This window comes from Morone saxatilis, unplaced genomic scaffold (assembly GCF_004916995.1).
Source record: "Morone saxatilis isolate NCDOM2014 unplaced genomic scaffold, NCSU_SB_2.0 Contig12, whole genome shotgun sequence".
Lineage (NCBI taxonomy): Eukaryota > Metazoa > Chordata > Actinopteri > Moronidae > Morone > Morone saxatilis.
Window position 1 is genome coordinate 4,603,195 of NW_023339674.1, and position 10,773 is coordinate 4,613,967.

A 10,773-nucleotide genomic window follows, 5' to 3' on the forward strand; every position below is an offset into this window, starting at 1 on the left:
ACAATACAATACACGAAGGACACAATGACACTGACAAACAATAATACTACCCGACAACACACAGGTACTCAAATACAGCAGAGGAAGTCATTAGTGTTTTCATCAATAGAAATGTGTTTCCCATTGATCCAGAACGAGATTATTCACATATATTATACACACATATTTCAGAACTCTTCCATTCTGGAGGGTTGCAGATTATGAGACTGTCAGCATTTCAGAAGAATATCAAAAATCTATAATGCAAATATCCGGAATCAGTTGATTAGCTGGTTTTATGTTGTAGCTTCTGAAAACTACTCTCCTGTCTTTCAAACAGAACCTTTTTTTTTGTTTTACTGCAATGTAACTGCATAAAAATGACCTGGAACACTGATTAAATTAAATTATGGGTCGGCAGCATGAGGATGTATACCGTGAGACTATGCACATTTATGTACCATCAGAGATTTTAACCATATGGTTTACATTTTAGTAGCTATCCCTTTGCGATCTCTGGTTGTATTAGGCCATTGTGGGCCATGTTTAAAATAATTGAGCAGAGCCGATTTATGGCCACAGTGGATTTCGGTATGATGTTTGCATCATTCTAATGAACAACCTTGATTTATTGTGTATTTAAATTAGCTGGATTAGCTGAAAATAGACATACCCATATGGTTATTTAGTCAGTTTCTCAATTGATTTTCCAGAAAATTGATTAAATCACAATATCTACATCAATATCATAATAAATAAATTACATATAAGCTTTGATTTAGGTGGCGTTTTTCTTTCTTTTCATGTTGATAACATGACAAAGAAGCTTTGTTTAGTTCAGAAAGATTCTATTCTAGATTCTAGATTCTAAGATTAGATGGATGGATGGATGGATCGATAGATAGTTTAGTTAATACGTTTTAAAAGATAAGATAGCATTGATACATTTTTATAGTAATCACTAAAGATGTGCCAAGCCGACCATAAGGATTAGTATTGAGACCAATCTGGGCACATTTTACTGAAAGATGATCAAAATGAAATCCTCGCTTCACTGTACTCTGTTTTTTGTCCACCTCAACTTGCTACTGTTGAAGGTGCCGTCCTCTTTAATCACAGCCAGACTCTACAGCGCAGCATGTCACTGCATATTAATATGTGAGCGAAAAACTATTTGGATGTACGAGTGAGTGCTTTGATTTCTGGCACTGAGGTTATAACGCTATTAACGCAGCAGTGTACAAAACATTCAGGCAGCTTCTTGTTTATGGTCGGTAGTAACTGTCACTTTCACCAGTTAAAATGACAAATGTGACCTGATTAACAATAATTCTGTGAGTAACCTGATGACAGGCTAAAAATAAACTTGGCTGTTGTTAGGTTTGTGTGCTCTCTGCAAGCCAGTGACTGTACTCAGCCAACGATGACAGTCATCAAGTGGAAGTGTTTCTGTTGTTCAAACAGAGTTTATGTATTTTCTGTAGCAATTTCACATTCTCCAAGTTAATCTTTAGTTCGTATACCAATGATTTAAGCTTATAGACTTTCTAACTTCAGTATTTGGATCAAGTAGCTCATTATAAATAAGATGTGGGAGATTTAGTAGTCTATAGCTGTTATTTCAATGTGTCAGATAAATAATCAACATGTAGGTGAATATATACATATCCAATCAGACAGCATTTTTAGCAGATTCCCAATATTAAAGGACCAAGTATAACATGAGGGGGACATCCCTAGTAATCACTAACGGCCACCTGTTTTTTTTTCTGTTCTATATAAATTTGTCTCCTATTCTCCTCTGTCTGCAGATATACTGTAGACGTTTTGTCTGCCAACTTAAGACACCAACAGGATTCTTATAAAGGGCAGCCAGTTTTTACCTCAGCAGATTTTCTCCACTAACTCTTTATATACTTACCAAGATTTATCCTGACATGTAGCACTGTCATCATTTAGTATTTCATCACCTTGTGTTCATATGTGTGTGTGTGTATGTTGCTGTAGTGACAGCGCAGGGCTTCTGGGTAAAAAAGATTTGTGGTAGTAATCAGTAGAGGGAGTTTGGATGATATCGGCTCTCGTTCCCAGTATCCAGTTCCAGCACTTTCTGAACACTGCTTAATGTTTTGTGGCCCAATCTTGACTGGCGGCAGATACAGACGCAGTTTGATTTCTCAGTCTCAGTATCAGCCTCCTGTTGAGACTGAGACATCATCACCCAGAGGTGTTTACAGCATTGAAGTGTCTGTTGTGTTGCTGCTAACCGCATTAGACCGATGAAAGAAGACTTAGCTACAGAACAACCCCGCCGTGAAAAACAAATGGTCTGTTTAGCACATGTCTTAATGCGTGCCTGGACACACACAGAAAAACAAGCTTAGAAGGTAAAAATAACAAGTATTGTGATTTTGTATGCTTAATATCACCAATATATGGTTTTCAAAGATTGTAGCAGCAGCTTTCTAACAAACATCACCATATTCTTCAGCTATAGTTAATGCTGCCAGGTTTTATATTGAAATGACCTGATTTAAAATAGTGCAATTAGTCAGCGCAAGTCTACTTTCTTAAAGTCAGAAAAGAAATGGGAAAAAATAGAATTCCAAAATAAAGTCAGTCAGCAATCCTTCATTTTTCTATGGCTACTGCACTGTACTGTAGGAGAGGAGTGCAGTTTGTGAACAGGCTTGAGAAGTATCAAATTATGTCTCGCACAGACTGAAATGGCTTGGATATATTCTGTGAAATCTCCCACATATGATTGCAGTTCCTTCTCCTAGACCCTCCTAAAAGGTTGTCAACATACATCATGTACTGTATGTCTTGTTGTACTTTCCAAAAGCCAACTAATAGTAAACTGGCAGATTCCAGAGTCATTACTAGTGAAAGTCACTGTGCAGAGAGGAGATGAGTATTTTTTGTTTGTCTGTGTGTTATTTTTAAATGAGATTACGTTCACTAATTGCATGGAATCTACTGTTGTGTGAGTTTAACAATAAAGGTTTCACAATTTGTAGTTTTGGCATCAATTTAAATCTTTGTTTACTTGTTTAGATTGTTTTTTTCCACTAGCAATCTAAATTAAACTGATCATTTATTCCTTTGCTGCGTTTCAGGTTCCATCTGAAAGAAGAAAGTGAGTGAGTGGCAGACTGTGTGTGCATCGGCATACATGCCTGTGTATGTGTCACCATGAAGCACCAGTCTATCTCCCGATGGCTGAGCCAGCTGGGATTGCCACAGTACTGCATAGCACTGGAGCAGGAATACGATGGTGTAGAGGTAATACAAACACACACAGAACCTACCACAATCTAGAGAGACATTTACATAAATATTTTTTTGTTATTACTGTAAAATAATGTCTGAATACAGGCTTGCTGGTTCCGGAGAAAACTAGGCAGCAGTAGACTAAACATACCCGCTGTACAGGGTTACAGGAACAAATCCGAAAACATTCTGAGAAAATCTGGTTGAGCAAAGTGAAGTCACTTAAACCTTACCTGACATGCGTTAACTGTGTGTCACTGTAAGAGACTTTTAGCCTATGTACTGCATTTTGACCTGAGGGATGTTGAGTCACATTTAGTGGGAAATGCAGCAACGTGACAGCTCAAAGCTTCTTTATCACACAATTTAAATGTCTCCGAGATTTCTAGCTCTACCCCAATGCAATAGGGCGTAATGGGATTTATTTTGTGGTTCTCAAAGCATTGCTGTGAACTACTTTCTACCAAAGAAGTGATTCCTATTGAGATACAGCACATAAAACTGACACTATCTAAATGTCCAGACTGCATTAGGAGGGGAGTAAAATGAATAGATGAACTGACCCTTCAACGTGTCTGTTTACAAGGCGATTTCAGTAAATGTTTGAGGAAACCATTTTCTATTCTGGTAAATGCAGTTGTTGTTGTTGTTGTTGTTGTTGTTGTTGTTATTAAGAGTGTTTCCCACAGAGGCCTAATAATGAAGCCAAATAAAACTTCATCACAGGTCTATTAGACTGAATGGACAGTGATGTGGGGGCTGTTTTAACATCCCACCATTAGCCAACTTCAATTTGAACATTACACAGCCATTGGCTAGGAGATGAGATTGATTAGCCAATAACACATGAATTATTCCATTACAATACCTCCTGCTAATGTTCACCCAGAACGCATTGGTGCAATTAGCGAAGGCAAACGAGGTGAGACAAGGACAATAATGTGTTGTTCTAGTCTCATTAAACCATAATGGAGTTTACATTAAAGTTGCTGTTTGAAATAATAAAACCAGTAAATTTCATCGTGCACCAAATGAAAGCCTCTTTAAGTTGTCTAAAATAAATGCATGAAACTGATGACTTGAGCTACTGGCACTACTCTGAACTGTCTTTGTGCAGAGTAATTGGAGTTATAGGGAACACAAGAACTAAGAATCACACTCTAACCCCTCCTTGACCATCCTCCATGCATAATGAACTCGGCTCAGCGTTGCTAACCTTTCTCTGGATATTATAACAACAATATCCAGCTCAGTGCCTCTTAGCCATCCAGGCTGCTCTTTAACACAACATGCCAGTAAAACAAACTCAGCCAACATCATCATCACTGTGAACAACTACATGCATGTAAAGTGTACAAAGGGCATCGCCTAGTTCTTTGTTTTTTTCAGTGTGGTGTGCAGAATTTGTGTTGATACTTATTTTTACTTTAATCATGACAAACATTATCAGATTCACCACTGTGAGCCTTGAAAATGGTTAGCCATTTTGGCATTTAATTCTTATATTTCAATATGTAACTTTATGCAATGATGAAATTTGCCATAAGATAAGATAAGAAAACCTTTATTTGTCCCACAATGGGGAAATTGCAGTTTGCAACACGCATTACATATACGGACAGAATAAAAAATAACAAGAGCAAAGAGTAGCTTGTAAAACATAAATAATGAAAAAGAATAGTGAAAAAGAATAGCATTGCACAGACTGGTGACAAACTGGTGTTTTTTGTTTTTTTTGAGTGTTCGTTGTGGAGCCTAACAGCAGCAGGAAGGAAAGACCTTCTGTATCTTTCCTTCACACATCGAGGGTGAAAAAGCAGTCTGTCACTGAAAGGTGCTCCCTCCAGCTCTGTCAGGTCACCGGCAGTGCAGGGGTGGGAGCAATGGATGACACTTTAGCCCGGACTCTCCCCACCTCCCTCACTGAGTCCAAAGGGCAGCCCAGGACAGAGCTGGACTTCCTGATGATTTGGATTGACATGAGGAAGTAATTTGCAAAATGAAGTGAATGTACAGCATCTTAAGATTCTGGTGCAGCCCCACTTAATGATTTAGGCTTTGTTCACCCTCCAGGTATAAGTGACAAAAAGTGTTTTTTTGTTTACTTTCATATGCAGCTCAGTTCTGTTTTGTCAGAGATGGCGGAAAAAATAGTGTTAAATCAGAATGACAGTGAGTTAAAAGTGCCCGCAAACACTCTGTATAGCTGCAGATACAAGTTCACAAGCTTATTTGATCCATTTTGAGATCAGAAATGTTGTGAGGTTGAGGTATTTATCGCCCGGTGCTGGCTGTACCACACTGATCGGTCTTTTCATTCACAAGCATCTTCATCGTTGGAACAACATTCATGCGGGCAAAACCAACACTGACAAGTGCTATATCAACTCTCCAGAGGACTGGTATGAGAGGTCATATTGTTGTTCAGCTCTGCAGGATCTGGAAAAGAAAGAAAAAAGAAAACATGTCAACTTGCTGTTGGACACAGTGGGAGACGAGGGCGACAGAGGGAGGGGGAGATAGATAGATCTGAGATAGATTAGGCCTGTGATATGCCAACCATGTCTCATATACACAAACACACAGTCATGGGGTGTGTTACTTGTGTGTTAACATCAGCAGAACTAATGTAGTGGCTTCTTCTTTAATCTACTAACATGTTATTACTGAGCTGCCTAGGCATGTTGACCTCAATGACCGGCTGTGTGTGTGTGTGTGTGTGTGTGTGTGTGTACATGCTTATTTGTGTCTGTACATGTGCAGTGTTTGTGGTTTTCAGACTTGTTAGCATAACGTGCTTGTCTGCATTTGTGTTTTTGAAAGTTTATTTTTGATGTTTTTCTGGAACTTTTGTGTGTGTTTGCGTGCACACATATGTATGTATGTATGTGAGTGGGTGGTGACTTTGAGTGTGTTTGTGTGCATGTGTGCAACTGGCTGCTTTGATATGCAAGTATGTGTGTGTGGTTGTGGATGCGTGGATAACTTCTAACTTGCTGTATGTGACTAAGGGTGACTGTAATTTGATTGTGCACTGTTTCTGTGCGAGTTTGCCTTGCGTGTGTGTTCCTGGGTTTGCCCACTGTTTGTGTGTGTGTGTGTGTGTGTAGTCTAAATAGAGCAGTGTTTGTGATGAACTGAAGAGAATGGTCGTATTGTTGAGAAACCAAAACAACAAGGCCTTGGTTTGAGCTGGGAGTGTCCTGTGATGACACAGTGTATGTGTCATTTACGTGTGTGTGTGTGTGTGTGTGTGTGTGTGTGTGTGTGTGTGTTTTTTTTGTGGTTCCATTACTGTGCAAGGTTGAGATCTGGTTCAAAGACTTTGTGGCTCTCCATCACTCCATCATTTCAGGGGTTGTTTATGATAATACCACAGTGAGGGTTGAAGTGAGGCAGGGTGTGTGTTTTTTTTGTGCGTGTTTAAGACAATGCTGTAATGACAGGAGCAGGATGAGGGGAGGAGACGGCACACTTTTGGAAGATAGGAGGTCACCAGTGGTCTTCTTCTGCTGTGCTGGAGCCACCGACCTGTCTAGACAAACTGTGTGTCTCCTGACTTCCACCGAGCACAGCAGTATCTTCACTGTGAGAAAATCTAAATCTAAATGTTGTGTTCTGAATGTTATTCCACAGTTTATGTTATTCCATAGAGAACACCTCAAGAATTTGTTTTTGCTTTATATAAACTGTGTTAAAGGTCCAACATCACTGCTTGTGTGTGATTGGTAGGCTCGTGTCCTTTAAGTGGTATATTGAGACACCTCAAGTCTCGAGTCTTAGTAAACAGTTTAACCCCTAGCACCTGAACAACCCATTTTCTGTCAAAAATTATACCCCTTCTCAGTGCCATAAATCAGACTGAACTCACAGAAGTCATTCTTATACTGCTACAGTCAGCTCATCAATCTAAAATTGTCTATTTTTAGGGATGTTATGCATATAAAGGAAGTGAAAATGAAACAAAAACGGCTATTGGATGACACCGTATCCTGGTCTCTGACTGTGTCTAATACCTCTTTCAGACTAGAGCAGTGACCCTGGAGATATTCTGCTTGTCTATCAGTGTCATCTCATAAAAGTGGCATCATTATAGCACGAAAGACTTTCTAGTATATACAGTAAGGGCGCTGTGCTGTTTTTAATCCTTAGATACTGCATTGCGACAGTGACCTAAGAACAAAAAACAAGCTATGAGGATATGTGTCAAGTCTGTACATTTTAGAACTGGTTTTGTTCACCAACTGTGGCAGAAAAAATATCTCTTTTGTTAGCAAGCCATCTTTTTGTCTTTTTTTGTTGCCGTGTTTGCCATATTTCACTGTTAACAGGTACAGCTTATGTGAGCTTATGTGTTAGGAGTGGCTGGTGACAGTTTAGTATTCAGGGGTGGGGTGGAGTGGTGGGGTCCATCAGCGACACAGGTAAAACCAGAAACAATGAGCAAAACTATCTGAAAACTGTAGAAAGCTGCACAAAGGGGTGTTGAGTCTCACTTAGATCAGTTATTTAACATTACAGTGCTTTAATGTGCTAATATATGAACTATTTATCAGGTAAGTTCACAGGATATTATCTACAAAGCACCATCACTTCAGTTTAACTGAACTGTTTGTATCTTTATGTCTTCCAGGACCTGCTCCACCTCTCAGAATATGACCTCCTGGAGCTCGGAGTCCACAATCACCTTCACCGCCTGCACCTCCTCACTTCTCTACGCCTCCTCCAGGAGCGAGAAAGGAGGAGAGGTACACAAATACACTTACGGGCAGTTACACTCACAGTTAACCAAACATTATCTTTTCTTATCTGTTCCATCAGGTTGTTGATTCTGGGTCTGAGTCTCCATGTTTCCATCTATCTGTCTCTCTCCCTGTGTACCCTTGTATTGTAGAGAGAAAGACAGAGACAGATAGAATTAGTGTCATGTAAAGACATGCTTATGCCTGGGGGGTCCGGTGGTGGGGAGAGGGTTGTCTGGTGGAGGACAATACTGTGTCACACACACATGCACACACAGACACACACAAATGTGAACACTTCCAAAGCTGTCAGTAAATAGAGAGAAGAGTGCTGAGGCCTGCGGTCCTGCTGGGTTTAATCACTTCTAGAAGTGTGTGTGCATGCAGGGATGTGTGTGTGTATTTGTGTGTGTGACTGACTTCTTTGTTTGCCCACTTTCCCATGCATTATACTGTGAAATCTAACTGTTGTCTTGGTGACGAGTCTTGCTCGAGTCGAGTATATACCAAGTTAAGAAAATGATTTTAGTGAATCTCCTGAGGCTAATATGTAACACAGTATCATTTGTCTTGTTGACCCCTGCACCTGTTTTATATAACATTAAAGGCATAAATATACTGAAAATAAAATCCAAAGGCAAAATGTTCACTTTGCAACCAAAATCAATGAATAATATTTGTTTCAATCCACAGTGGACGCAGTTCTCTCAGCTAACTAGAAATCTTGCAGAAGCCAGACTTTTTGAAGTTGTTTAAGGAAGCAGGGACTATAAAGACATAGGCTCCTCTTTTATAGTCAGTCTAGCCCATCTGGAATGTGTCTTAAAAAAAAAAAAAAAAGACCCCAAGCTGCAGTGAACATAAACATTTTCCACTTTAAGGTTTATGTTTGTCAAAAGTGAAGTTTGTGAAAATGCAGTTTTGTTGCTAGTCATTTTCTCTGGAGGAGTGTAAACGTATTTAGAGTTTTAAAGTTAAGATGAGCATGTAGACTATAAGATCAGTACTATTGAATAGTGATTATTGTAGGTGATGTTCAAACTGACTGAATAAAAAAAGGCCTTGCAAGCAATTTTTGGAGAATAACTGTAGTATCACTGTCATAGGCACAATAAAAAAAGCCTTGTCTTACTATAGTGGTTGATTTACTAAATACACAGATCATGGTGCTCATATCCTTAAACCCACCTAAAATATAAACCAAGCTGCCAGGCTCAACAACAACAACACCAACATGTATTAAACCAGCACAGAAGCCAAGAAACTTTCTGATGTACACTCAGTAAAACAAGCCATAATTGTATAATATTTTAATTGAATGGCTCATTTGGCTATAATAAGAAATACAGTCTGTCTTATTATAGAAGAAGATATAAACAGAATAGACTTCTAAGGAAATGGTTGTGGTCAACTGCATTATAAACACTTTCTATATGCACTGACATTTCATCTTTTCTTCTTTTTAAACAATTTTCTATTTCTGTGTGTTCAGCTTGTAATAATGTCTTTCTTGTGTAGCGCCCAGATATAAGGCCAACATTCAAATGTCTGTATACTTAACATAAAAGAATAAAATTAATTTATTTCAAAATATATACAGTTAGCATGTAGAAATGAACATGTTTGGCCTTTTGGTGGGGCTAGATGAAAAATTAGGGGACCACCAAGTCACTAGGAAACCATGAATATATGTACCAAATTTCAAGGCAGCCTGTCTGATAGTAATATTTATGTCTGGATCAAGAAATTGGACAAAAAGATATTGCCACTGACTGACTTCTGAAATAAAGAGAGAAGAAGGACGAATGATGAATTACCTTGAGCAGTGAAACTCAAACTTGATCAGCAAAAAATAAAACAAGAAAAGAGATATCACAGTGATCTTCGAGTGACGAGTAAGTGATGACCCCCAAAGAGATACACAAAGAGAGGTGAGGATTTCACAGATTACCCCTTTAAAAGCATACATTTTCACATTCTTGAGATCACTGTGTGGCCCCTAGTGGAGCCCCAAACTGCAGGTTGAGGACCGTTGCTCAGGTGAAACAGCCTCTAGTTGAAATCACTCAGTCACCAACTACTGTGGTATTATCTGTCTGCCTGGCAGCCTGCCACCCCTATCATTACCACAAAGGCCAGATTTGTTCAGCTAATGGTATCCTTCACACACGCACACGCGCGCACACCGCAAACTCACACACACATGCAGCATCCTCCAAAATGCCAACTCAACATTTGACCCAGATAAGAGCATTCCAGTGAGAGCACCCTGAGGATTGAACACATGCATACTGACGCACTGCATCCAGGCACATATTCATTTCATCATATAACTGTTTTTTTGGCTACAGTATATGATTACGTGGCTAGAATAAGAATCTGCGTGTGTGTGTGTGTGTGCATGTGTCAGGTACTTTCCTCGTTGGCAGCAGAGAAGTGGAGTTGCTCCAATTAGAACAATTAGAGGGTGAAATAGGAGGCAACAGTAAAACACACACGTGCACGCTCATATTTCACATATTTGAGGCATTTTAGTTTTATGTTTAGTTACAGTTGTTGCTATAGTGCTGAGGCTGCTCTGTGGATACTTATTATGTTTAGAAGATTACCTATATCCTTATCTGTATCCTTGTTTGTAATTTAATGTTGAAAATAGGGAAAGAATTTGAGGTTATTCTGTAATTTTGCTCCATTATCAATGCCTACAGGATAAACACAGATGAAATCAATAGTTGTCATATCACCTGAGTATATTAATGTGTGATAGATTACCAGCACT

At 39.1% G+C, this 10,773-nt stretch overlaps 1 long non-coding RNA gene across 1 annotated transcript in view; it reads left to right on the forward strand.

Annotated features, from left to right (window-relative positions):
* LOC118321581 overlaps nucleotides 1-8,000 on the forward strand; it is a 14,782-nt gene extending 6,782 nt beyond the window's left edge. Inside the window, exons 2-3 of the long non-coding RNA XR_004796409.1 lie at nucleotides 3,099-3,264; nucleotides 7,886-8,000. This is a non-coding gene — a long non-coding RNA (uncharacterized LOC118321581). The remainder of the gene's footprint in view (nucleotides 1-3,098; nucleotides 3,265-7,885) is intronic.
* The last annotated feature ends 2,773 nt before the right edge of the window (nucleotides 8,001-10,773 follow it).